The sequence below is a fragment of the Gorilla gorilla genome, chromosome 2 (assembly GCF_029281585.2).
Source record: "Gorilla gorilla gorilla isolate KB3781 chromosome 2, NHGRI_mGorGor1-v2.1_pri, whole genome shotgun sequence".
NCBI classification, from domain to species: Eukaryota; Metazoa; Chordata; class Mammalia; order Primates; family Hominidae; genus Gorilla; species Gorilla gorilla.
In genome coordinates, this window is record NC_086017.1 from 106,472,633 (window position 1) to 106,499,871 (window position 27,239).

The 27,239-nt window shown below is 35.2% G+C and overlaps 1 pseudogene; it reads right to left on the reverse strand.

The window, feature by feature from the left end:
• Nucleotides 1–971: 971 nt before the first annotated feature.
• LOC101151043 (bifunctional methylenetetrahydrofolate dehydrogenase/cyclohydrolase, mitochondrial-like) overlaps nt 972–27,239 on the reverse strand; it is a 104,764-nt pseudogene continuing 78,496 nt past the window's right edge.

Genomic DNA, 27,239 nt, shown 5'->3' on the forward strand with positions numbered 1-27,239 from the left:
GGTTGCAGTGGGCCAAGATCACACCACTGCACTCCAACCTGGCAACAGAGCAAGACTCCTTCTCAAAAAAGAAAAAAAAATTCTGAAAAAATCAACAGGATACATCTCAGAAAAGCTGGCAATTCTTTGGTGGAAAGTAAGTTGCATACTTATCCAAGCTGCCCAAATGATTATCAAGGCAAGTTTGTTTTTCAAAAATAGGTTTTAACATATATTAAATAAACTATACAGATATTCCCTAACAGTACAAAATTTTAACAATGAAGCTAAAGTATATAGCAAAGCCAAATATGACAATACACATGACTAATTTATAAAGTAAGCCTTTCAATCCTAGAAATCTAAAATGGGGAGAACGTACTGAAGGGTAGCATACATAAAATGAGGACAAATATCAAGGAACAATCTTAAACATTTTCCCAATGACTGACTAAGCCTCAAAAAGACAGCTTAGGAAAAGGATTAATATGTACTTTTTCTTTTTATCCTAGCCAATTCAGTCCTACTTAGATAAATCTGGTTACTAATCAATGCATATATAAATTAGAGGAATTTTTTTCTACTCAATTACTACCATATTTTCCTCTTTCACCTTTTCCCTAATTTTGTCTAGCAACACTTTTCCTTTGGTTTGATCAGTTGAACCCAAAAGTTTTGGTGCCTAAAATGAGTATCAACTCTTATTGAAATAGCATTTGGGAAACGCAGTCCTAATGAAGGCAAATATTCAACCGAGGTGGTTTGACAGAGTTAAATATCCATCTCAATATGACAAATGTCTCCCAGGTTCATCACTGGGTTAATGGCTGCTCTTGGCTAGATACACGCCCCTGCATAGTGGAATGCTCCCTGGTGAGGTACTGCAGAGCTATTGTGCACAAACACCCTCCAATTTAAGCTTTCAATAAATACAAAGCATCATTTTAAACCACTTCAGTAGAATAAATAAAAAATATTGTCTTTCTATTGGCCTACTTTGCTTCTTGAGCTGGCTTGGAGTGCTGTTTGTGACGTAGAAGACACAATAGTTCATTAGTGGCTACTCCAAGCTCTTTAGACGTCAGCACTTACTGTTCTTCAAGCCTCAGCACTTTTTTGCAACAATAATGGTATTCTTCACTAGCATCGCCACCGTCATGAGGCCAACACCTCCAGGAAGTGGCATGATGTAACCGGCTTTTTATCTGACTCCTTCAAAATCCACGTCTCCAACCAATTTGGGTTGAGCAGTTACGGGATCTTGAACTCCAGTTATTCCCACATCAACAACTGCTGTTCTTTCCTTGATTGTATCTATTGTGAACAGGTTTAGAATTCCTGCAGCGGATGTTACAGTATCTGCAAAAATTTTGTTTCTTCAACTGCTCTTTGGGAGTATATCCATGAGATATTCTAACGGTGGCATCATCTCTGGGACGTTCATGCACCCCACATATGTGCAGTGACATTACAATGGGCATTCCAACAATTTTTGACCTTCCAGTCACAACCACATTCTTCCCTAGGGTTGAAATGTCAGTTCGCTTAATTATTTCCCACATACCCCATGGGGTAGCCGGTAACATGGAATATTGGTCCAAACACTTTCGTCCTACATTCATTACAGGAAAGCCATCAACATCCTTGTCTGGAGAAAAAGCATTGCAGATCTTTCTCTCATCAGTGTGCTCTGGAAGAGGCAGCTGAACAAGGTGGCCATCTAATTATCAACATTACTCAGTTTATTTATTAACTTCAACAATTCTTCCTCAGAAATTGAAGCTGGTTTCACAATTGTCTCACTGGTGATTCCAAAATGCTGTGCTGTGGAAGGTGCGAGAGCGCAGGCGGCAGCTCTGCGGGGGACAGAGCTGTTGGGCAGCCAACGCAGACATGAGGGAAGCCACAGCCATAGCCTATGCCTGGAAGGAGGAAATTTAACTTAGAGGCAAATGTGTAACAGTACCAAAAATACCGCTTCCTAAGTTAAATCAATCTACTAACTGTGTCAACTCAGTAGTATTAACATTAAATTTAAATAGGCATTTGATAAATTAAAATCAACTGTTTATTAATATCAGCAAAGCATTCCTCAAAATTTTCTTAGATAAAAAGTAGTTTTGCAGCCAATTTACGTGACACTGTCAATTACAATAAACACCTTCTGCATATTTATCCTGTTAGAGGAACATGTTATTATCATAGATTTGTATTGTGAAAAATTTCAATTTCTACTAAATTTAGCTTCATATTAGTTAACACATATTGTGATATTGGTGAGAAAGCATAAATCACTTGAATTTCGGGGGGTCTTAACTATCGAATATTGGCATGCATTTCTCTTGTTTCAAGAAAATATTTAATTGGAAATTACAGTACAGAAAATCTGTGTGAAACTTTTTGCCATTCAAACAACAATCATTGGTAGAGAACACAGTATCATTAAGTTAATTGGCTGGGCACGATGGCTCAGGCCTGTAATCCCAGCACTCTGAGAGGCTGAGAAGTGTGGATCACTTGAGGCCAGGAGTTCGAGGCCAGCCTGGCCAATATGGGTGAAACCCCATCTCTACCAAAAATACAAAAATTAGCCGGGCATGGTGGCACATGCCTGTAATCCTAACTACTAGGGTGGCTGAGGCAAGATAACCGCTTAAACTGGGAGGCAGAGTTTGCAGTGAACTGAGATTGCCCCACTGCACTCCAGCCTGGGTGACAGAGTGAGACTCTGTCTCAAAAAGAACCCCAAAAATGTTAATTGACTGCCTTCTTTTTCTTTCAAAATTTGCATAACCTGTTGATGATTTATATATTGCATACACATATTAAATGGTTTTAACAACTGAACATCCATGAAACTTTTCATTAAGTTTGATCAGAAAATGTATAGATATTTTCAATGTGTTTCTAATAGAACAAAATGTGAAGAGGAATGCAGTCTGTTTTAGAATTCTAATTAATAGAAAATTTTGTCTAGTTGGAGCTGAGGACCACCCGTTGTGATAGAAAATAACATCTTTATATCTAGCAGATTATCTTCTTTGACATATGTTAATGACATAATATATGACAAAAGTTGAATAATTTAAGCCACAAATTGACAGCATTTCTTTGCAAAAATTGAAATAAAACATAATCAATGTATTAATTGAAGAGTGCTTTTTATTTCATGTTTCATTTTAGGCTAAAGAAAAATACTTATATTATTTCAATATTTGAATCAATTGATTTTTGATATTAGTAGAAAGATCTTGTATACTATAGACAATTGTTTGATAGCTTTTTGAGATCTTTTGTTTTGTAAAATATTCTTTTCTGATCTTTTCCTGCTAGTTTTTGAAAAGTTTGAAAAGTTTTCCATACCTGAAATAATAACTATTTTTTTATTATTATTATTACACTTTAAGTTTTAGGGTACATGTGCACAATGTGCAGGTTAGTTACATACGTATACATGTGCCATGCTGGTGCGCTGCACCCACTAACTCGTCATCTACCATTAGGTATATCTCCCAATGCTATCCCTCCCTCCTCCCCCCACCCCAAAACAGTCCCCAGAGTGTGATGTTCCCCTTCCTGTGTCCATGTGTTCTCATTGTTCAATTCCCACCTATGAGTCAGAATATGCAGTGCTTGGTTTTTTGTTCTTGCGATAGTTTACTGAGAATGAAGATTTCCAATTTCATCCATGTCCCTACAAAGGACATGAACTCATCATTTTTTATGGCTGCATAGTATTCCATGGTGTATATGTGCCACATTTTCTTAATCCAGTCTATCATTGTTGGACATTTGGGTTGGTTCCAAGTCTTTGCTACTGTGAATAATGCCACAATAAACATACATGTGCACGTGTCTTTATAGCAGCGTGATTTACAGTCCTTTGGGTATATACCCAGTAATGGGATGGCTGGGTCAAATTGTATTTCTAGTTCTAGATCCTTGAGGAATCGCCACACTGACTTCCACAATGGTTGAACTAGTTTACAGTCCCACCAACAGTGTAAAAGTGTTCCTATTTCTCCACATCCTCTCCGGCACTTGTTGTTTCCTGACTTTTTAATGATTGCCATTCTAACTGGTGTGAAATGGTATCTCGTTGTGGTTTTGATTTGCATTTCTCTGATGGCCAGTGATGATGAGCATTTTTCATGTGTTTTTTGGCTGCATAAATGTCTTCTTTTGAGAAGTGTCTGCTCATGTCCTTCACCCACTTTTTGATGGGGTTGTTTGTTTTTTTCTTGTAAATTTGTTTGAGTTCATTGTAGATTCTGGATATTAGCCCTTTGTCAGATGAGTAGGTTGCAAAAATTTTCTCCCATTTTGTAGGTTGCCTGTTCACTCTGATGGTAGTTTCTTTTGCTGTGCAGAAGCTCTTTAGTTTAATTAGATCCCATTTGTCAATTTTGGCTTTCGTTGCCATTGCTTTTGGTGTTTTAGACATGAAGTCCTTGCCCATGCCTATGTCCTGAATGGTATTGCCTAGGTTTTCTTCTAGGGTTTTTATGGTTTTAGGTCTAACATTTAAGTCTTTAATCCATCTTGAATTGATTTTTGTATAAGATGTAAGGAAGGGATCCAGTTTCAGCTTTCTACATATGGCTAGCCAGTTCTCCCAGCACCGTTTATTAAATTGGGAATCCTTTCCCCATTGCTTCTTTTTCTCAGGTTTGTCAAAGATCAGATAGTCGTAGATATGCGGCGTTATGTCTGAGGGCTCTCTTCTGTTCCATTGATCTATATCTCTGTTTTGGTACCAGTACCATGCTGTTTTGGTTACTGTAGCCTTGTAGTATAGTTTGAAGTCAGGTAGTGTGATGCCTCCAGCTTTGTTCTTTTGGCTTAGGATTGACTTGGCGATGCGGGCTCTTTTTTGGTTCCATATGAACTTTAAAGTAGTTTTTTCCAATTCTGTGAAGGAAGTTATTGGTAGCTTGATGGGGATGACATTGAATCTGTAAATTACCTTGGGCAGTATGGCCATTTTCATGATATTGATTCTTCCTACCTATGAGCATGGAATGTTCTTCCATTTGTTTGTATCCTCTTTTATTTCCTTGAGCAGTGGTTTGTAGTTGTCCTTGAAAGGTCCTTCACAGCCCTTGTAAGTTGGATTCCTAGGTATTTTATTCTCTTTGAAGCAATTGTGAATGGGAGTTCACTCATGATTTGGCTCTCTATTGGTCTGTTGTTGGTGTATAAGAATGCTTGTGATTTTTGTACATTGATTTTGTATCCTGAGACTTTGCTGAAGTTGCTTATCAGCTTAAGGATATTTTGGGCTGAGACAATGGGGTTTTCTAGATATACAATCATGTTGTCTGCAAACAGGGACAATTTGACTTCCTCTTTTCCTAATTGAATACCCTTTATTTCCTTCTCCTGCCTAATTGCCATGGCCAGAACTTCCAAGACTATGTTGAATAGGAGTGGTGAGAGAGGTCAGCCCTGTCTTGTGCCAGTTTTCAAAGGGAATGCTTCCAGTTTTTGCCCATTCAGTATGATATTGGCTATGGGTTTGTCATAAATAGCTCTTATTATTTTGAAATATGTCCCATCAATACCTAATTTATTGAGAGTTTTTAGCATGAAGGGTTGTTGAATTTTGTCAAAGGCCTTTTCTGCATCTATTGAGATAATCATGTGGTTTATTGTCTTTGGTTCTGTTTATATGTTGGATTACATTTATTGACTTGTGTATATTGAACCAGCCTTGCATCCCAGGGATGAAGCCCACTTGATCATGGTGGATAAGCTTTTTGATGTGCTGCTGGATTTGGTTTGCCAGTATTTTATTGAGGATTTTTGCATCAATGTTCATCAAGGATATTGGTCTAAAATTCTCTTTTTTGGTTGTGTCTCTGCCCAGTTTTGGTATCAGGATGATGCTGGCCTCATAAAATGAGTTAGGGAGGATTCCCTCTTTTTCTTTTGATTGGAATAGTTTCAGAAGGAATGGTACCAGTTCCTCCTTGTACCTCTGGTAGAATTCGGCTGTGAATCCATCTGGTCCTGGACTCTTTTTGGTTGGTAAGCTATTGATTATTGCCACAATTTCAGAGCCTGTTATTGGTCTATTCAGAGATTCAACTTCTTTCTGGTTTAGTCTTAGGAAAGTGTATTTGTCGAGGAATTTATCCATTTCTTCTAGATTTTCTAGTTTATTTGTGTAGAAGTGTTTGTAGTATTCTCTGATGGTAGTTTGTATTTCTGTAGGATCAGTAGTGATATCCCCTTTATCATTTTTATTGCATCTATTTGATTCTTCTCTTTTTTTCTTCATTAGTCTTGCTAGCAGTCTATCAATTTTGTTGATCCTTTCAAAAAACCAGCTCCTGGATTCATTAATTTTTTGAAGGTTTTTTGTGTCTCTATTTCCTTCAGTTCTGCTCTGATTTTAGTTATTTCTTGCCTTCTGCTAGCTTTTGAATGTGTTTGCTCTTGCTTTTCTAGTTCTTTTAATTGTGATGTTAGGGTGTCAGTTTTGGATCTTTCCTGCTTTCTCTTGTGGGCATTTAGTGCTATAAATTTCCCTCTACACACTGCTTTGAATGCATCCCAGAGATTCTGGTATGTTGTGTCTTTGTTCTCGTTGGTTTCAAAGAACATCTTTATTTCTGCCTTCATTTCGTTATGCACCCAGTAGTCATTCAGGAGCAGGTTGTTCAGTTTCCATGTAGTTGAGTGGTTTTGAGTGAGATTCTTAATCTTGAGTTCTAGTTTGATTGCACTGTGGTCTGAGAGATAGTTTGTTATAATTTCTGTTCTTTTACATTTGCTGAGGAGAGCTTTACTTCCAACTATGTGGTCAATTTTGGAATAGGTGTGGTGTGGTGCTGAAAAAAATGTATATTCTGTTGATTTGGGCTGGACAGTTTTGTAGATGTCTATTAGGTCCGCTTGGTGCAGAGCTGAGTTCAATTCCTAGGTATCCTTGTTGACTTTCTGTCTCATTGATCTGATCTGTCTAATGTTGACAGTGGGGTGTTAAAGTCTCCCATTATTAATGTGTGGAAGTCTGAGTCTCTTTGTAGGTCACTCAGGACTTACTTTATGAATCTGGGTGCTCCTGTATTGGGTGCATATATATTTAGGATAGTTAGCTCTTCTTGTTGAACTGATCCCTTTACCATTATGTAATGGCCTTCTTTGTCTCTTTTGATCTTTGTTGATTTAAAGTCTGTTTTATCAGAGACTAGGATTGCAACCCCTGCCTTTTTTTGTTTTCCATTTGCTTGGTAGATCTTCCTCCATCCTTTTATTTTGAGCCTATGTGTGTCTCTGCACGTGAGATGGGTTTCCTGAATACAGCACATTGATGGGTCTTGACTTTTTATCCAATTTGCCAGTCTGTATCTTTTAATTGGAGAATTTAGTCCATTTACATTTAAAGTTAATATTGTTATGTGTGAATTTGATCCTGTCATTATGATGTTAGCTGGTTATTTTGCTCATTAGTTGATGCAGTTTCTTCGTAGTCTCTATGGTCTTTACATTTTGGCATGATTGTGCAGTGGCTGGTACCAGTTGTTCCTTTCCATGTTTAGTGCTTCCTTCAGGAGCTCTTTTAGGGCAGGCCTGGTGGTGACAAAATCTCCCAGCATTTGCTTGTCTGTAAAGGAGTTTATTTCTCCTTCACTTATGAAGCTTAGTTTGGCTGGATTTGAAATTCTGGGTTGAAAATTCTTTTCTTTAAGAATGTTGAATATTGGCCCCCACTCTCTTCTGGCTTGTAGAGTTTCTGCCGAGAGATCCGCTGTTAGTCTGATGGGCTTCCCTTTGAGGGTAACCCGACCTTTCTCTCTGGCTGCCCTTAACATTTTTTCCTTCATTTCAACTTTGGTGAATCTGACAATTATGTGTCTTGGAGTTGCTCTTCTCGAGGAGTGTCTTTGTGGCGTTCTTTGTATTTTCTGAATCTGAATGTTGGCCTGCCTTGCTTGATTGGGGAAGTTCTCCTGGAAAATATCCTGCAGAGTGTTTTCCAACTTGGTTCCATTCTCCCTGTCACTTTCAAGTACACCAATCAAACGTAGATTTGGTCTTTTCACATAGTCCCATATTTCTTGGAGGCTTTGCTCGTTTCTTTTTGTTCTTTTTTCTCTAAACTTCCCTTCTCGCTTCATTTCATTCATTTTATCTTCCATCGCTGATACCCTTTCTTCCAGTTGATCGCATTGGCTCCTGAGGCTTCTGCATTCTTCACGTAGTTCTCGAGCCTTGGTTTTCAGCTCCATCAGCTCCTTTAAACACTTCTCTGTATTGGTTATTCTAGTTACACATTCTTCTAAATTTTTTTCCAAGTTTTCAATTTCTTTGCCTTTGGTTTGAATGTCCTCCCATAGCTCGGAGTAATTTGATCGTCTGAAGCCTTCTTCTCTCAGCTCGTCAAAGTCATTCTCCGTCCAGCTTTGTTCCGTTGCTGGTGAGGAACTGCGTTCCTTTGGAGGAGGAGAGGCGCTCTGCTTTTTAGAATATTCAGTTTTTCTGCTCTGTTGTTTCCCCATCTTTGTGGTTTTATCTACTTTTGGTCTTTGATGATGGTGATGTACAGATCGGTTTTTGGTGTGGATGTCCTTTCTGTTTGTTAGTTTTCCTTCTAACAGACAGGACCCTCAGCTGCAGGTCTGTTGGTCTACCCGGCCGTGTGAGGTGTCAGTCTGCCCCTGCTGGGGGGTGCCTCCCAGTTAGGCTGCTCAGGGGTCAGGGGTCAGGGACCCACTTGAGGAGGCAGTCTGCCCATTCTCAGATCTCTAGCTGCATGCTGGGAGAACCACTGCTCTCTTCAAAGCTGTCAGAGAGGGACATTTAAGTCTTCAGAGGTTACTGCTGTCTTTTTGTTTGTCTGTGCCCTGCCCCCAGAGGTGGAGCCTACAGAGGCAGGCAGGCCTCCTTGAGCTGTTGTGGGCTCCACCCAGTTCGAGCTTCCCGGCTGCTTTGTTTATCTAAGCAAACCTGGGCAATGGCGGGCGCCCCTCCCCCAGCCTCCCTGCCACCTTGAGGTTTGATCTCAGAGTGCTGTGCTAGCAATCAGTGAGACTCCGTGGGCGTAGGACCCTATGAGCCATGTGCAGGATATAATCTCCTGGTGTGCCGTTTTTTAAGCCCATTGGAAAAGCTCAGTATTCGGGTGGGAGTGACCCGATTTTCCAGGTGCCTTCTGTCACTCCTTTCTTTGACTAGGAAAGGGAACTCCCTGACCCCTTGCACTTCCCAAGTGAGGCAATGCCTTGCCCTGCTTCGGCTCACGCACGATGTGCACACCCACTGACCCGCGCCCACTGTCTGGCACTCCCTAGTGAGATGAACCCTGTACCTCAGATGGAAATGCAGAAATCACCCATCTTCTGCGTCCCTCACGCTGGGAGCTGTAGACCAGAGCTGTTCCTATTTGGCCATCTTGGTTCCGTTCCCTACCTGAAATAATAACTTATTTCAGGTATAATAATTTATTTAACCACCACTTCACCTAAAGCCTTACACACAGAGCCTGAATAGAATTTTATTTAAACAGTATTTAAAAATAAATTAAAAATAATTTTGTGCATGAAACAAAGTTGCATACATTAAAACATCAGAAAGCAAAAGTGTCTATCTCAGCTACCAATCTGGATCACTTCTGGTTATTTGACATCCCCATCATTCCTGACTGAATTTTTATGCTATAGATAAGCAATTATTTTCTTATACATATTCAGACATAAATACTTAACAGTAAGAAATATGACATGCCATTAATACAGTGGAAAAATAACGTGTCAGGTGTGGAATTTTCCGCTCGTGGTGTTATGTTGGCATTCAAAAACTTCAGATTTCAGAGAATTTTAGATTTCACATTTTTAGATTAGGGATGCTCAATCTGTACTAGCTTCTGTATCCCCACTCAATTCTGTAGCAGAAGTAAGGTTTGTTTTAAATTCATAAATATGACCATACTTTTTTACTTCAATGAGAAAAATAATTTGAAGGAAAATAAGTATAAGAAACACTTTAAAATACTTAATACTTACAATTACATTATCAAAATCTGAGAATTTACATAGATATCACTCTAATCTGCAATGTGAAATGTTCAAATACACACATTACAACATTAAATCATTGTGTTGAAAAGATTCATTTAAACTGAAACAATACAATGACATTTTCTAGAAGAGTGATGTATTTATGTGTAGTACCAGAAACTACTTGTGCATCTGCCACATGAACTACAACTATAAAATCTGGCAGAATGAAATGATCAAAGTGAAATGTAGCTATACCAAACCAATAAACTTGTGTTTAATCAAAAACTTACTTTACACAATTTGTTTTCAAATTTAAATAGTCAATTCAATAATATAAATTGAAAATTCCATTTTTCCATTGAACTGGCTACATTTCATGTGCTCAATATCAACTTACACCTAGTGACTAATATATTGAACAACACAGCTTTAGAGTAGTGGATACACATAAGTAGACATGCAAGATATCATTTTATAAATTAAATAGAGATGATTGCCAAGTTATGTTGCCCTACTCACTAGAGTCAGTTTTTAAATTCTTTTTCATTTGTTTTATAATCAAATACAGTTATTTTCACATGTTTGATATCAGACTCAGTCTTTGCTTTGCTTAGTCACTTTCGGAGATGATAAAGTATATATACTGGCATATGTTCTAAAAATCCATTGACACAAAGTACATCAAAATGCACAGAAAAATTCTTTGGAGACCTATGCACCATAAGATGGGTTTATTATTTTGGAAAATCCAGTCAAAGCTTGGATTTGGAATTGATTTGGAAAGTAAATCCAAGACTAGGTATGTGAGTCATGTAAGATGACACTATAGTCATTATACTGACTGAAGGGATCACATTCATTTCTTTCCAAAATGTAATATTTTATATACAAAACCAACTGCAAATATTGAGACTTAGTATCTAGAAAATACAAATGTAGCTGCTAAAGCGAGGTGGCTCGTTCTAGGAAATCAACTTAATAAGATGACAATTATGTTATTACAACCTTAAGAGCTTTCCAAGAGAGTAAGTCACTAACAAAGACTGAAAATGTAAAAACAGTTCCCTGATCATTTTTGTAGAAGTGAAATATTGAGAAACTTCATATTTCAATACAAATAATATGTGAACGTCTTAATTATTTTATATAGTCTACGTGTTCTCAATACTAAATATTAGTTCAAATTTTAAGACACAAACATAGGATTTTAATACAACAGTTAGGTGCCTTCCCATTGAATTGCTTCTCTGTATTTGCAGATTTTAAATAGCAGACTGATGGCAGAGAGGTTGAGAAAAGTGTTCCGCTTGCCTAAATTTATGATAAAACCAGTTCATAAAATTCATAAAATTTACTTGTTTAAACTAATAAAAGTCAAGTAGTTTGGATAGTTGCAATAAGCAAAGTCCTCTCTTAGTAAATACTTGAATGGTAGCCTTCGACTTCATCTAGTTTGTATATTTTCACTTCTATTCACACAATGATTACCTGATAAGGCTATATTTAGGAAATATATTGCACTCTTTAAGGGAAAATTAACATTTATGAAAAGTATCCATTTGACTAAAGATCTTATGTGCTATGTATCAGGGGGTAATTTTGCATTTACAACACAGAATTTCCGCTCTAACGATGTTCCAAAACTATTCCACCATGGCCACCCTGCAACCATTCTCTCAGTCTACACTCCTTTCCATTCCTGGAGTTTCAGTCTTTTCTTTATAAAACAAATTGTTTAAAAATTGCCTGGAAAATTTGATATAAATGACTTTGTGGTAGTATTAAGTTATATATATAAGAGCTCATGAAAGGACTTGGATATAAAAATATCCAAATGAGTATGAAAGTACAGCAAGACTGCAGCGTCTCATACTTTTGTATAAAACAAACTTTTTAAAGGAGAGCTTAACTTTTATATGTCTCACAAACTGTGGATAGGTGTTAACAAGAATACATTATTTTCAAAATCTGCAATAGTATAAAAGAGATGAATTTAAAAAGTCAAGGATGGCACTAGGTAGATAAGCAACCCAGATGCAATAGGAAGGAATGAGACAAAATGTAAAAAACAAACACTTACTAAGCTATTCAGTTATGTAAATGAAAAAAAGAATGTGTAAGGCTTCAATTCAAATTTCTAGAAATGAATTGCCTAAAAGGGACAATGCATTTAAAGACCATTAAAAGAATATATAGCAAACGATATATGGCAACTAAACTTATTTTAATTATGAGGTATTATTTTTAAGAAGATTAAAAAGTCCATAGCTGGACCAGAAGATGTAAAGATAAAACTGGAAGAAAAATATTAGTGTTGGCGGATGTCAAATAACTGCATTTATTCAACCAGAACTGATCATCATTTGGAGTGAAATGATCAATTATTGGAGTAAAATGCATTTTGTTTGCAAGAGAAATAGAGATCATTCCACAAATTTGTCAAAATGTCAAAGTGTTTTTGAGAAAGTAACTGTAGCATTAAAAAACTTCATGGAATTTAGAAATTAATGTATTTGACATAATTTTTCTGCTTTCTATCCACTGACTGCTGCTTGGCATGAGTGATGGCTAACGGATTAATTATAACCGTGAATTTAGGACAAAATCAAGTTTAATTGGGAAGATGACTTTCCTGGGTGTTTAAATCCCAAAACTGCATGCTTTGAAAAAAACAAAGTGGAACTTATTAACGAAACAATTGTGTTGCACAATTTGAAGAGGTTGTATATTTGGTATCATTTTTCTATAGATTACAATAAGCAATATACCATTCCATAGGTAGACTAAAATAAGAAATATATATAGGATACATATACACAAATGCACATACATACATACATACATATGGGGGAGCTTATAAAAAAAGATACGCTTTTATGCTTTCTCTATATTTCACAGCACATATTCCACTCTTACTATTTCTAATCCTTTTTCCACACTGTTAACTGAGAAGTGTGACTCATACAAGCCTGACCATATCTGTTCTACCAATGATATCACACTGCTTTTATGATAGAATCAAAATGCCTCTGTACCGTTTGCTCAGTTTATCATTTTAGGCTACATGGATTATTTTTCACTTTACACTTATTACTTCAGTTTGCTGTTTATATTTGTCATACTGTTTCAGTTTATCTGATATTTTCTCTTTATCATCAGCATTTACTAATTCTTTCTTCTTGAAAGAAAGAGAAGGTAAAGCCATTTTCTCTCCCGTCCTTCAACATTCCTGATCAATACCTAAACTTGTTCTACTTCTTATTTCCCTGTAGGGAGGTTCCTGATCACCACCCCAGATGTGGTTTCTCTTCCATATGGGATGGTAACAATGTTTACTTCTTCCATTAAATACATTTTTCTGCTTAATCCTCTAGATTTTATGCTTTATGGTTTTCTATGATTTGATCACCATTATATTTCCAAAAGAAGCACACTGCTTATTTTCAATAAATGCTTATATAACAAATAATGAATTAAAAAAATCACAATCCTAGAAGTCTCAGAAATGTCTATTCAATTCTGGGGTTTTACTATCAAACTATGGGTAAGTAAAATAAAGCACAGCTAGATATTTTGAGGGTTAAGGAAATGAGTTTAGATAGATAAAACCACATTGTTTTAGTGACAGCAGTAACATCTTTGTAGTCTATGAATCTTATGTTTTTCCGGTGATGATACCACTCAATTTTAAACACATAAACTTTATTATGTGTTTTTATTCTGCTGACATCTTTTATTTCTTTTTATGTGCAATTGCAGCAGAAGGTATCTAAAGAAATACCAAAAATGGAGAAGATACGTAAACTAGTAAATGCAGTATATGTGAAACAAAGCTAATAATATGAAAAGAGACCATTTGAGACAGAGCAGGCTAATATTTATTAATTCAAATTCAATGTTATCACCATTATTGAGTGTCTTTAAAAGTGAAAGTATGGATAGATAGCTAGATCAATTAATAGGTTTACATTTATGTGGATTGTAGGTCCACTGGCTCTTAAAAATTTCAATGTGTAAAAATAAAATTTTAGATGGTAATTTAACTATAGTTCAATTGGAAACTATTAATTCCAAAAATGTAAATTTAGAATAAAATTAAAAGAATAGTACAAGATCATGCTACATCTTTTTCTCAACTTTTATTATTGTATTAAATTATATAATTAAGATATAAAGTATTTCCATATGACTCTTAACTTTATGTACAATCTGTTCAAGTAGTTTTTCAGCCAATAAAATGAAGCTGACAAATCTATTTGCTTCAGAAAATCCAGAAAATCAGAACCAAAGATATAACACACACAAAAAAGTCATTTTGTTGTGAGGAGCAAATAAGACTTGCATAAAAATTTAAGTATATTAATAACTCATATTTAACAATGACTGGTTAAATTAGTTGAAGTTATGTTGCTAGCTAGAGATGTTGAATCCAGTGAAGAAAACTAATTGAAATTGTTAATTTTATTCTAGTAAGAACTTACGTTTTTCATCAGAGGCTGGAGTTACATTTCTTTCTTTTTTTGTTTTTTTTTTTTTTTTGAGACGGAGTCCCGCTCGGTCGCCAGGCTGGAGTGCAATGGTGCGATCTCAGCTCACTGCAACCTCTGCCTCCCGGGTTCAAGCGATTCTCCAGCCTCAGCCTCTCGAGTAGCTGGGACTACAGGCTCACACCACCAAGCCCAGCTAATTTTTGTATTTTTAGCAGGAACGTGGTTTCACCATGTTGGCCAGGATTGTTTCGATCTCTTGACCTCATGATCCACCTGCCTTGGCCTCCCAAAGTGCTGTGATTACAGGCGTGAGCCACTGCGCCAGGCCTGGGGTTGAATTTCTAATGTAAATAATTTAAAGAGAACTTAAATAAGTATGGATTTTTTATAAGGGTTTAGTGGTTTAAGTTAGTTAGCTAATAGAAATGTTCACCACTGAAAAATTCTTAAGTTTAGGAAAAAATGTCAATACATCCAATGTAGAATATTCCTTATGTTCCAGGAGGTATAAAAATGTAATGTAATTATTACTAGAATGCCAACATAGGATTGTTTGGGAGGTGAAACATGAAGTAGGATGAAATTGTCTTAAATTTCATATGAATAAATGAAAACTAGATAGATAAGGAATCTTTTGCAAAGATAAATAATAATGGGTGACGAGATTTCCTAGTATCAGAAAAATCTATAATGCCACACTAATTTAATCATATTGGTACAGATATAGAAAAACAATCCATGGAACCAAATAAAGAGTTTGTACTTAGATCCCATTTTATATTTATATTTATCAGACTAGAGCTATGACTAAAGTAGTTACCTTCTAAGAGAAAAATCAAGATTAGTTATTAAAGAGTATTTTATATAAAAGGCTATTTATCTGTAAGAAAATAAAGAAGCTTATATTATTTTATGTCTTATAAAACAAATAGACAAAAGACTTAATATTAAAATAGTAAAATATCCTGAAGAAAAATATGAACTCTATATGTAACATTTTCACTCAGTGTGCTTCAGAATTTATAATATTAACAAAACATTTACTTAGCAAAGAATAGCAAAGAAAATATATGGTATGATAAACAAAGTAAATATATGATAGATCTGAAATATATTTATAAAGCAGAAGAAAGATTAAAGAGTCAATTTCTATAGTAATAGAGAGATCTCTTACAAATTAAGAAAAAATAAAACAACAGATAGGATTTTAATTGATAACTCACAAAAGAGCAACCCAAATTATCAAAGAAATGAGATGATAAAATACATTATGAAAATCTAAATTAAATACAATAAGATTCTCTTCCTTTCGGATTCATTAAAACATTATAATATTTAATTACAGAATATTTAGTTACAGAATCTACTGGTGGTTGGGATGTAGAGAAAATGACACATTGGTCTTAAAAATATGAAGTATTATATCTTTTTGTTCATTTATTCAAGAAATACAAATTGAGCTTAATAAATTGTAGTCATACATCTAAGCATTTTGGATACATTGTTGAACAATAAAAAATTCTAAGCACTCTTCTAGATACTTGGGACATATTATTGGATGGCAACAAAGCTCTTTGCAGACCTTGTATTCTAGTACAGTCTCTAAACTCAAATAAGCATGTGCATTTCAACACAGAAATTCCAAACCTGATATTATAACCCATAAAGATAAAGGCATAACTTATTGACATTTAAACATTTTAGTATATAATTTTGTAATAGGGAAATCACCTTAAAACCAAGCGAATGCTCAACCTTCAATAAAGGACTAATTATGTATATTCTAGAAAATATTATGCAGTCATTCAAAAAGGTGTAAGAGCTACCTCAGAGGACTTGGAATAATTTATAGAAATTATCTTTGAAAAAATAGCATATTGCAAATAACAGTTTGTTTTTGTAAAACTTAAAAAAGTAATGTATATATGGGTTCACATGAATATAAAACTCTACAGATATATGTCAATAAGAGATTATGGTGGATTCTACTGTTATTCTATACTGCCTGGGGAAACAGGGAAGCAGAGTGGCCAGAAGGAAATACACAAAATAAAAGCAAAAATAATAAGCTAAACAAGTAAGTTTGTGCTTATGTAATATATACCTGTTTTTTCCACATAAAATAAAAGAAGCCCTTTGTGACAGACACTCTTTATAAATTTTTATCATTTCCTGGTATCATGCTACCAAATTCCATTCAATCTTCACCCATGTTCTACCAGAGTCATACCATTATTATCCTCATTTGGCAAATGAGGACATGAAGGTTAGAACACTCTCTTCCTTTGTCCATGTTCACACAGCTAGTAAGTGGTGGGACTGAAAATTATACAAAAACAGTCTACTGTAGTCTACTGCCTTCCCAATGTATTAATATTTCAAAATATGGCATAACCTGGTAAATGCTAAGGGTAAAATGACTTTACAACAATACTGAATAGGAGTTTTATTTTCTTCTTAAAGAAAATGCAATTCTGTCTTTGAAATAAGTTAAATGTCTGCTTTGCAATTTTATCTCAATTTCATTAAAAGGCCATAGCTGAGTGATGCAATCTGTAGTAAGAGTATGCCGAAAAATTGCTTGCAATTATTTATGCAGAATCAGTGGACTTTGTGTAATTGGTGAAAAGGCCAATTTTATTTCTTTTACTGTTGTCTCTGTATTATTAATTTTATCCCTATTGACGCCATTTTAGTGGAGCCATATGTGCTCATAGTTATTATTGATTATGACAGCAAGTCGTTTACCTTTGAGAAACCTAAAGGTGTTGATCTTTACAACACTGTTAATGCCTTTTAACTACGATTTTTTTTTCTAGTCCTACTTGCTACCATGACACGCTAGTGTATTTAACATTTCGTTGGGCATTGCATTACCCAAGGGAGAACTAGTCACGCAATGACTTCGGATTGAATGTGTGCTTTTCTTAGAAGGTAAGTCTCCTTGAATTGTGATGACAGAAGATTTAAAGCTGCTTAATTTATTAAGAAATAATTTTTGTGACGTTTAACCTGTGACTGAGACATCGCATTAGATGTAATAAGTCCCGTCTTTATGTAATTTAACATAAAATTATTCAGAAATATGTGTCTATTATTTAGAAGAGTAATATGTGATTCTGATATCATGACGACTTTTAAGAATAGAAGAGGTTTCTATTTGCTTTTTATAGGAGGCAGGTACCTAACGATATGATTTCAAAAAGCCAATATCAACTATTTGCTAACATTTTACTAGAAAGCAAGAGCTATCAGAATAAGTAAAATAAATTAATTAATTAGACCGTTTCCATGAGATACCAGAACATAAAAAAGCATCATAGCCATAATGTTCAAGCACAACTAACAATAATTTTTGTACATGTCAGTAAGTTAATTACAAATTTAAAGTTATCAGTTATATTTGAAGAAAACTTGCACTAATAGTTTTCAATATATTTTTAATATCTTTGCATTTCATTTTGTTACCCTAATAGAATTTTGAGAACATACGTAATTCACTGAAGTTTTATCTCTAAAGTATGTTCGGCAACTTATAAAAATTATTGTAATTTGTATGTGCTTTCCCCATGGAGCATCTGGTTAATTATCTGTCACTAATTGACATTTAAGTGATATTTACTCTTACTTTAGTTGCTGCTCTTCTAAAAGTCATCTGTCAAAAATAACCTTAAAAATTACTAAACATCTGAAAACCAACGTCAAGTTTTTCCATTTGTAAAGAATAATAATTGTATTCATTTCTCCATGTTACAAATATCCAGAGAAGACTAAATATAAAACACTTTCTGACCTATAGATAATAGATAACAAAATGTTTAGCAAAGTATTATTATGGGTCCATTTTTATATAAATTTATACATTTTAAGGCCATGCTATTAGGAGTCCAGAAAATACCTGGGTTAATGAGTTTGTTTTGTGAACACTTTTTGCGGTGTTTCTGGACAGAATACCACAGACTGGGTAATTTATTAAGAAAGGAAACTTATTGCTTATGGTTCTAAAAGATAGGCAGCCCAGTATCCAGGTGCCAGGATCTGGCAAGAATCTTTATGCTGCATCATTCCATGTTAAGATGTTAAGAGGGTAAAAGAATGAGAGAAACAGACAAAAGGGGAACTAAACTCATTTTTAAAAATCAGGAACACATTGCCACAACAATGGCATTATTACATTCATGAAGGCTCTGCCTTCTTAATTACTTCTTAAAATTACTTCTTAAAAGGTCTCACCTGTTAACACTCCTGCACTGTAGATTAAGTTTCCACCACATAAACTTTGGGGGACATATTCAAACCACAGCATTCCACCCTTGGCCCTGAAAATTTATGTCCTTCTCACATGCAAAATACATTCATTCCAGTCCAATACCCCCAAATTCTTAATTTATTAAAGCATTAACTCAAAAAAGTCGAAGTCCAGAGTCTCATCTAAATCAGATATGAGTGAGTCTCAAAGCACAATTCATCCTGAGGCAAATTTTCCTCCAGAGGTAAGCCTGTGAAATCAAAGCAAATTATGTACTCCCAAAATACAACGGTGTAACAAGCATAAGATAGACATTTGTATTCAAAAAAGGAGAAATAATTCAGAAGAAAGGAGTAACAGGTCCCAAGTACAAAACACAACAACAATGCGCACAACATTAAATTGTAAAGTTCCAGAATAATATTTCTTGACTCCATGTTCCTCCTCCTGGACATATAGCTGGACATGCTGGACTGGGGGTGGGCCTTCAAAGTCTCAGGCAGCCACACTTGTATGTCTTTGTTGGACATAGGCTACACCACACCTCTCACAGGTTGGAATCTCAGGCTTGCAACTCTCCCAGGCTGAAGTTTTATGCTGATAGCTCTACAGTTCTAGAGTTTATGTAATATCCCTGACCCCACAGTTCTTCTGGGCATTGCCCCAGTGAGGGCTCTCTGTGGTGGCTCTGTTCCTGCATCAAGCTTCTGCCCTGCCTGGGCCCCAAGGCTGTCCAATACATCCTTTGAAATCCAGGTGGAGGCCACCACAACCCTACAGCTTGTGCACTCCGTGTGTCCGCAGAGTCAGCACCATATGGATGCTGCCAAGGCTTACTGTTTGTGCCCTCCAGTGTGGTGAGCCAAGCTGCAACTAGGCGCACTGAGCTATGGGTAGTGGTGGGGGCTGAGAAGTGCTCCACCACGATGCAGTGAGCCAATGTTTGAAGCAGCACAGGATGGTGAATCCTGAGGTCCCACAGGCTTCTTTCTGAAAACTGCCTTCAAGGTTCTGCTCTGGACCAGCCTTGGAAGGGGCAGCTTAATATCTCTGAAATGCCTTGAGAGTTTTACCTCATTGTCCTGATGAATACTACCTGGCTCCCTTCTACCCAATCGTAATCTCTTTAGCGAAGGGTAGTCACTTGGCCACACCCTTGGTTTCCTCTCCTAAACATGCCTTTTCATTCTTTACATGACTAGCCTAAATATTTTCAAAATGTTTACTTTCTGCTTCCTTTTTAATTATAAATTCCATCTTTAGATCATTCCTCTGTTCTCTCCTTTTATGGTAAATGGCCTAAAGGAGCCATGCAGCACTTTCTACCCTTTGCTGCTTAGATATTTCTTCTTCTACAAGATAATTTAGCTCATTACTCTTAAGTTCTGCCTTGCATAAGGCCCTAAGTTGGAAACACAATTCCAACAAGTTCTTTGCAACTGTGTAACAAGGGTGGCCTCTACTCTAACTTCCAGTATCTTGTTTCTCAATTTCATTTGAGACCTCATAAGACTGGCCTTTAGTGTCCGTATTTCTACCAACATTCTCATTTCAACCATTTAAGTAACCTCTAGGAAATTTCAGTTTCCCTGCAGCTCTTCTCTCCTTCTGGGCCCTCACCAGAAATGCCTTTAACACTCACTTCACAGCAATTTAAGTTTTTTAAGTCTGCTTATCCAAATTCTTCCAGTCTGTACCCAATACCCAGTTCCAAAGGTGCTTCCACATTTTTTGGGTATTTGTTATAGCAATAAACCCACTTCTGGTACTAATTTTCTGCTTTAGTCCATTTTGTGTTGCTAAAACAGAATATCATAGACTGGGTAATTTATAGAAAAAAATTATTTCTCACAATTCTGGAGGCTCAGCAGTCTAATATCACACTACCAGCATCTGCTGAGGCCTTCTTGATGCTTTATCCTATGGTGGAAGGTGAGAGTGTGAGAGAGGGCAAGAAAGAGAGAGACAAAAGGGACTGAACTTATGCTTTTTATCAGGAATCCACTCTCACAATAGCTAAATTGCACTTGCAATAATGGTATTAATCCATTCATGAGGGCAGAACTCTCATGACCTAATTATACCTTAAACATGCATTGGGCATACATTTCTAACACCTGAGCTTTGAGGGACACATTTAAACCATAAAAATGTGTTGAGTCAAAAACATGCTATTTTGTTTCTAAAAGGATCCGTTCAGCTATGACTTAGCAACTAGCAGAAATACTGTGTAAGGGAATTCATTTCATTATGTGAACTCGTGACCTCAATTTCCACAGGTAAATAGTAGAACAGTTTGACTAATCTTCTAAAGCCAATCCACTTATATTTGACATGGCAATGCTTGTTAGGAAATATTTCATAGGCAAAACAGGATAGCAGAACTATTTGTGTTTTCCCCTCCAGTGAAATGTGAAACGAGTGACATTAAATAGTCCAAGACTGATTTTAGATAGAGGAAAAAAATGTATGAATTTAATAACAGTATTATGAAAAATTAGTTTCATAATTGTTAGAGAACAGGATATATTATTATGTGTACCTGAAAGGTCATCAAGAACTACAGAAATAAATGCCATTTCTGTTTAAATACTCTCCTATTTGTAGCATTATAAGCAAATATTAAACCTGTATGAAATTATTATATACAACTATAGTTAAAATTTTTTCAGGAATTATTACTTCAAAACACTTTCTAAGGTGGAATAATTTTAACTGAAAAACAAAATAATTTTGTACTTTGCCTTTTGTTTATTGTATATCGTAGCATACTTGGCAAAATGTCTGCTAATTCTCTCATGTTATACATTGACATTATGTGAAGCAAATGGTTTGGATTAAAGAGAAAATTCTTCTTTCATGCTGTGCTTAAAATAACTCAGCTGGCTTGAAAACCATGTGGATCAAAACCAGCATGACTGAATGATTCAACATGATACATAATAGTACTAAAAGCAGATTGAAACAAAAATGTGTAGCTTATAAAATGCAAACATTATTTTAAAGTATGCAAAAATGCCAGTTCTTGTAAACATCAGTTGGATACCAAAGATATTTAAAAATTTACCTTTAATATTGGTGTCTAGTCTGTGCTTTTGATGCCTGTGCTTTTATAGTGGTTAATAGATACTTTTAAAAAATGGGTGATTCAATTCAGTTTTCCATTAAAAGAAATAAAAAATGTATACCAAATATATACCAAAATATTTTCAAATTTAATAACATTTTATTAGAGTTCTGTAGTTCAAGCTACTTTTATAATGATTTATGTACAGAAGATTTTTTCAAAAAAAGCTTGTCAATGAAAAATCTTTTCACTTACTAAATCAAGAGGTACTCTATACCTTGCTAAATATAGAAATGCAACTTGGCATGTAGCCTAATCAAAAATTTAAAGAGGAAAGTATAGTACTTTATTTTCAGATTTTGTAGCATTTTCAATAACATTATTTGACAAACCATGCTACTCTTATAATATCTTTGTTTTTTTATAGCACGTTTGTTAAGATTGGCATACTCAAATGTCTCCAGTTGGATCTATAAACAAAAGGGAGTTTCATGATCAGTTTCTTTGAGAACATCAGTGTTTCTTGGTCTAAGCTAAACGCTAAATTAAAACAACATAAAGGGAATATTCACTCTTTTTATTATTATTACTATGACTGTTGTTACTTTTACCTAGAACAGTTGTGAAATTGAGAGACAGAACACAAATGTTGTTAGAAAGAAATGGCTGTGATTATTTCATGTAAAATGAGGAATGGAAGAAATCGTTAGCTAGAAATATCAGGTATACAGTGGGGGCTGAGAAGTGCTGTGCCACAATGCAGTGAGCAGATGTTGGAAGCAGCACAGGAAGGTGAATACTCACCATGGTTTTAAGGCAGAAGCAAGATCTGAGAAATAAATCAAAAAGGAGATAATCAAATGTTTAGTCAGATTGTCCCAAAGACAGACATAAGTTATAGCTAAATATAAACCCAATTTCTCCTCATTAAAATAAATTATCAGGGAAAATGTTATTCCTAGTAATAGATTGCCTTGACAATTGAAGTTTACTTTTTCAGAAACTTTTGCCATTATTATTTAAAACAAACAAATTTAAAACAACCCTTGTTTCTAAAACATTGCATACATCTAACAGAACTGACCATTTCTTACCTTATTAGCTTGGAGTGCTCTAATTTTTTTTTTTTTTCAATTCCAAAGTACCTTCTCCCCAAATGCTATATGTCTAAGGGTCCTTTGCTTTTGTCATTGTTTTGAGAGTGAACACACGGACTTCAGATACTTCTGCGTAACTAGATGTTGGGGGTGGACAATGGCAGCTTCCGTCCAAATAGTAACTTAGGTGAAATGATGAAGTCCTTGGTGAAATTTCCACTCACATGAAGTGGGGATATTTAGCAGACAAGGACTCTCAGCAACATAAACACTCATGGTTTACTGTCTCAGTTTGATCCTTCTCACCAGCCCTTAATATCTGAATATTGGAATAAATAACTCCACCTAATATAGCAAAGAAAAAGACAAAATCTAACCTGACTTTTAAGATACGAAGTATGTTGAGGGGTCATATTCTATTAGACATATTTTCTTTTCTTTGTTTTTAAATATACCATTAGTATATTTCAAAATGTTAAATATAATTTAACTTTTCCTTAATTCTAGGTCATATTATTGATGAGGTTATATTTCCTTTTCCTTGCTTTATTTTGTCAAATTCCTTTTATTTTCTTTTTATTAAACCAATATCTAGCATCATCCTTAACAAAAAAGCATTATGAGTAACATATTAGGTAATTAAAAAATTAAAAATATGAAGGGTGTATATTACTACACTTAGCAGTTTCCTGGAAGTAGTAATTTACTTAATAAAGCTGTAAATAGTTATAAATATTTGGTAGTTTTTAAAAAGTGGTGAACATTAAAAAGATAGAAGAAATCACATTAAAATATGTTAAAGTATAAAAATATTTTACAAAAAGAATTTAGCTAATATTAATATGTTTTTATATATTTAATTTAGAATATAAATTAAAAGAGTTCCAGTCAATTTTTTTCTTTTCCTAGAATCTCATATCTGACTTGAATAAGATATGCAATTACATGTATTGGTTATTGCCAATCTTTAAAAAATTATTGAACAATTACTCTATGCATGGCAATGCTAGGTACTGTAAATAGAGGGTTTATTTATTAGTTGTTTATTTATAATATTTATTAAACTGTTCACAAATTTATTTAACATCATCATTGAAAGGATAATTGTGTCCTTACAGGTAATAGACCTGTATTCATTCTTGGAAAATGTCTCCAATATTATTTCAGATACCTAACTTTAAAATTAGAGTCTGTCAATTTAAAGTATTTATTTCCCTCATCCAACAACATCTTATGAGAAAACTACATATAATGCAAACCTACTCTGGATAACCTTGGCAGATGTACAATAAAACAGAATGTCACCGTGTGGCTAACATGATTGCCAGGAAGGTGAGAGGATCAAGTTAGAATAAAATCAGGGTAGGTACTGAGGAAACCTACAAAGTCATGTCATTCCTAGCATGGCCATTCAGATGGCCACAGGATTTTACTGGGAGTAGGGTTAGCACTGCTTCGGTGTAATCCTTGCTGCTGCACAGCTGGACTCTCAATTTTGATATTATCATCATGGATAATTTTTAACTGTTTCACATCAGGATGACTTCCCTTTCCTCTGGGCTCCACATCTCCATTCCTGGCATAAATGAGGACTGAAGATATATATTCTATTGGCTCCCAATGTTGAATCAGTGATGTAAGCTCTTTCCATCAAAACATGAAATCAATTTCTCTATCCTTGATTTTGGTCTGTTTTAGGAATACATCATGAGAAGGAGATGAGTCATCATAAATATCCCTAAGAAAAAGTTATATAAGCTGATGTTCATGTAGTACATACCTTTCATGGATTGAAAATATGGGAAAAAAATGAAAGGGTACAATGGATAAGGGGAAAATAGATAAAGTAGAAGGAAGGCAGGAAGGAATTATCAATAATATGGCCGGGAGTGGTGGCTCATGCCTGTAATCCCAGCACTTTGGGAGGCCAAGGTGGGTGGATCACCTGAGGTCAGGAGTTCGAGACCAGCCTGGCCAACATGGAGAAACCCCATCTCTACTAAAATTCCAAAACTAGCCCGGCATGGTGGTGCATGCCTGTAATCCCAGCTACTCAGGAGGCTGAGGCAGGAGAATTGCTTGAACCTGGGAGGCAGAGGTTGCAGTGAGCCAAGATCCCACCATTGCACTCCAGCCTGGGCAACAAGAGTGAAACTCCATCAAAACAAGAAAGAAAGAAAGAAAGAGAGAAAGAGAGAAAGAGAGAGAGGAAGAGAGGAAGGGAGGAAGGGAGAAAGGGAGAAAGAAAGAGAGAGAGGGAGGGAGGAAGGGAGAAAGGGAGAAAGAGAGAAAGAGAGGGAGGGAGGGAGGAAGGAAGGAAGAAAGGAAGGAAGGAAGAGCGAGCCCTAATTTTTGCAGCTTGGTATAATTAAAATAGCGAAATAGTTTAGAGAATGGATCTTTTATATTTGAAATTGGCTTTCTAACACTTTTTCAATTTTTTTAAATTTAAACTCCATTTTTCTTCTTAAAACCTGAGGGAAATTCAACCATAAATGTCACACACCTTTTGGATAAAAATGTACTAGAGTATTGATTGAGAATAGTAAGATTATGTGACAAGAATCAAAGTGTCATAGGCAGAAGTTACTCATCAGCTTCATCAGAGGAAGGATATTGTGTCAACCTGTTTCTTAATCTGATTAATAGCTTTTCTATAGATTGTAATTTATTATCCTCACACCTAATCATTATACTCCAGTTGAAGCCAGCTGGGAAACACTAAGAGAATTTTAATATTTGTTTTCTAATTAGGATGATCATTTTCAATTAGCCTCCACTTAAAGCTCTTAAATAAAATATAGTTGCTGAAACCCTCAGACCTGTCATTAAACAGAAACCTGTGGGCCTTTTATTGCATCCCCTATATTTAGCTTTCCAAATTACTCATAATGCTTTTTATCTTCTTCTGGACATTTTATAAATTCTATCCACATACCCAAAGCTGTAAGCTGGGAATAAAAAGAGGACTTTATCACTTGCTGGGGAGATTCCTTTCCAGTTAAACTTCCTTGTAGCCAATCAATTTGTCAGATCAGAGGACTATCTTTTGTGAGAGTTCCTCTGAACTAAAGCTGACAGGGTTAGGCTAGGGTCAGCTGTCTGATAAATCAAAGTGAAAGATAACTTAAAGCACTACAGTAGAGAGGGTTAGGGATTAGCACAGATGGCATTATCTGGGAGTTCACATTGATAAAAATCATATTTGTAAGTGTTAGCCTGCAAGACTTTTTTTCCCCAACTCTTCTATTCCCTGCCCTCTCCAATGACATTCAGATTAATTAGAAAAGTTCGAAAAGAACGGGACTCATAAGCCGTTTATCTAACAAGTGGTAAGATTTTTAAAAATTAAATCTTGATGGTCTTCAATAAAACAGCTTAATAAAGATTAAGGGTTATCAATCTTTGCTCTAAGCTATCAAAACTAAGTGACCTCAAATTATATTGAAGTGATATGCAGTAACAAAGTGACAGATACTTTATTGAAGGTTACAATTCTGAGAACATTCAGATATTTATTTACTAAAAGTTTATAAATTTTATGAAGAAAAAATAACTTTTTCAAAATATCTATATTTATCAGAAATAATCTTTTGCCTCTAAGGTAGAGTTCATAATTATATTCTTAACTTACAGTTTAATTTCAGTAGAAAATATTGCTATGTTTGAGTCTAAGAATTCCAAACGTTGAAGCCAATAAATTAAAACAACTTATGTTTCTAAGTTTTAAAATCAATCATAAAAAACTTCCTAATTTATAGGTAATTTATATGCATGAGATAATACACAATGCATCTAATTGTTGTGCCAAGTTGTCTTAAAATAAAAGTGTGATGAGTGGGTAATACTAAGTCTTTTTTCTGCAGTACAATATCACAGTCATTCTGTGCGGCTCAAATGGAGAGGTAAAGGCATGCAGATCATCAATTGTCTAAAATGTCACCACACACTTTACAAAAAAGAAGACTTATTACTAGCTGGGGATCTGAAAAATGTTAAAGTTAAGTGTTTTCCAAAAATATACCAAAAGACATTCTGTCTCTAACTCTTCTGCCTTCATAAGAAGTCACCAAACCAAACAGGGTTTTTGTTTTTGTTTTTGTTTGCTGTTGTTGTTGTTGTTGTTTTTTTCTCATACTGCAAAAAAGTTTCCAAGGAAGGGAACTAATTTAGCGAATTACAAAAATTTACCTCTGTCAGGCCAGCAGCGGTGGCTCACGCCTGTAATCCCAGCACTTTGGGAGGCCGAGGCAGGTGGATCATGAGATCAGGAAATCAAGACCATCCTGGCTAACACAGTGAAACCCCGTCTCCACTAAAAATACAAAAAAAAAAAAAAAAAAAAAATTA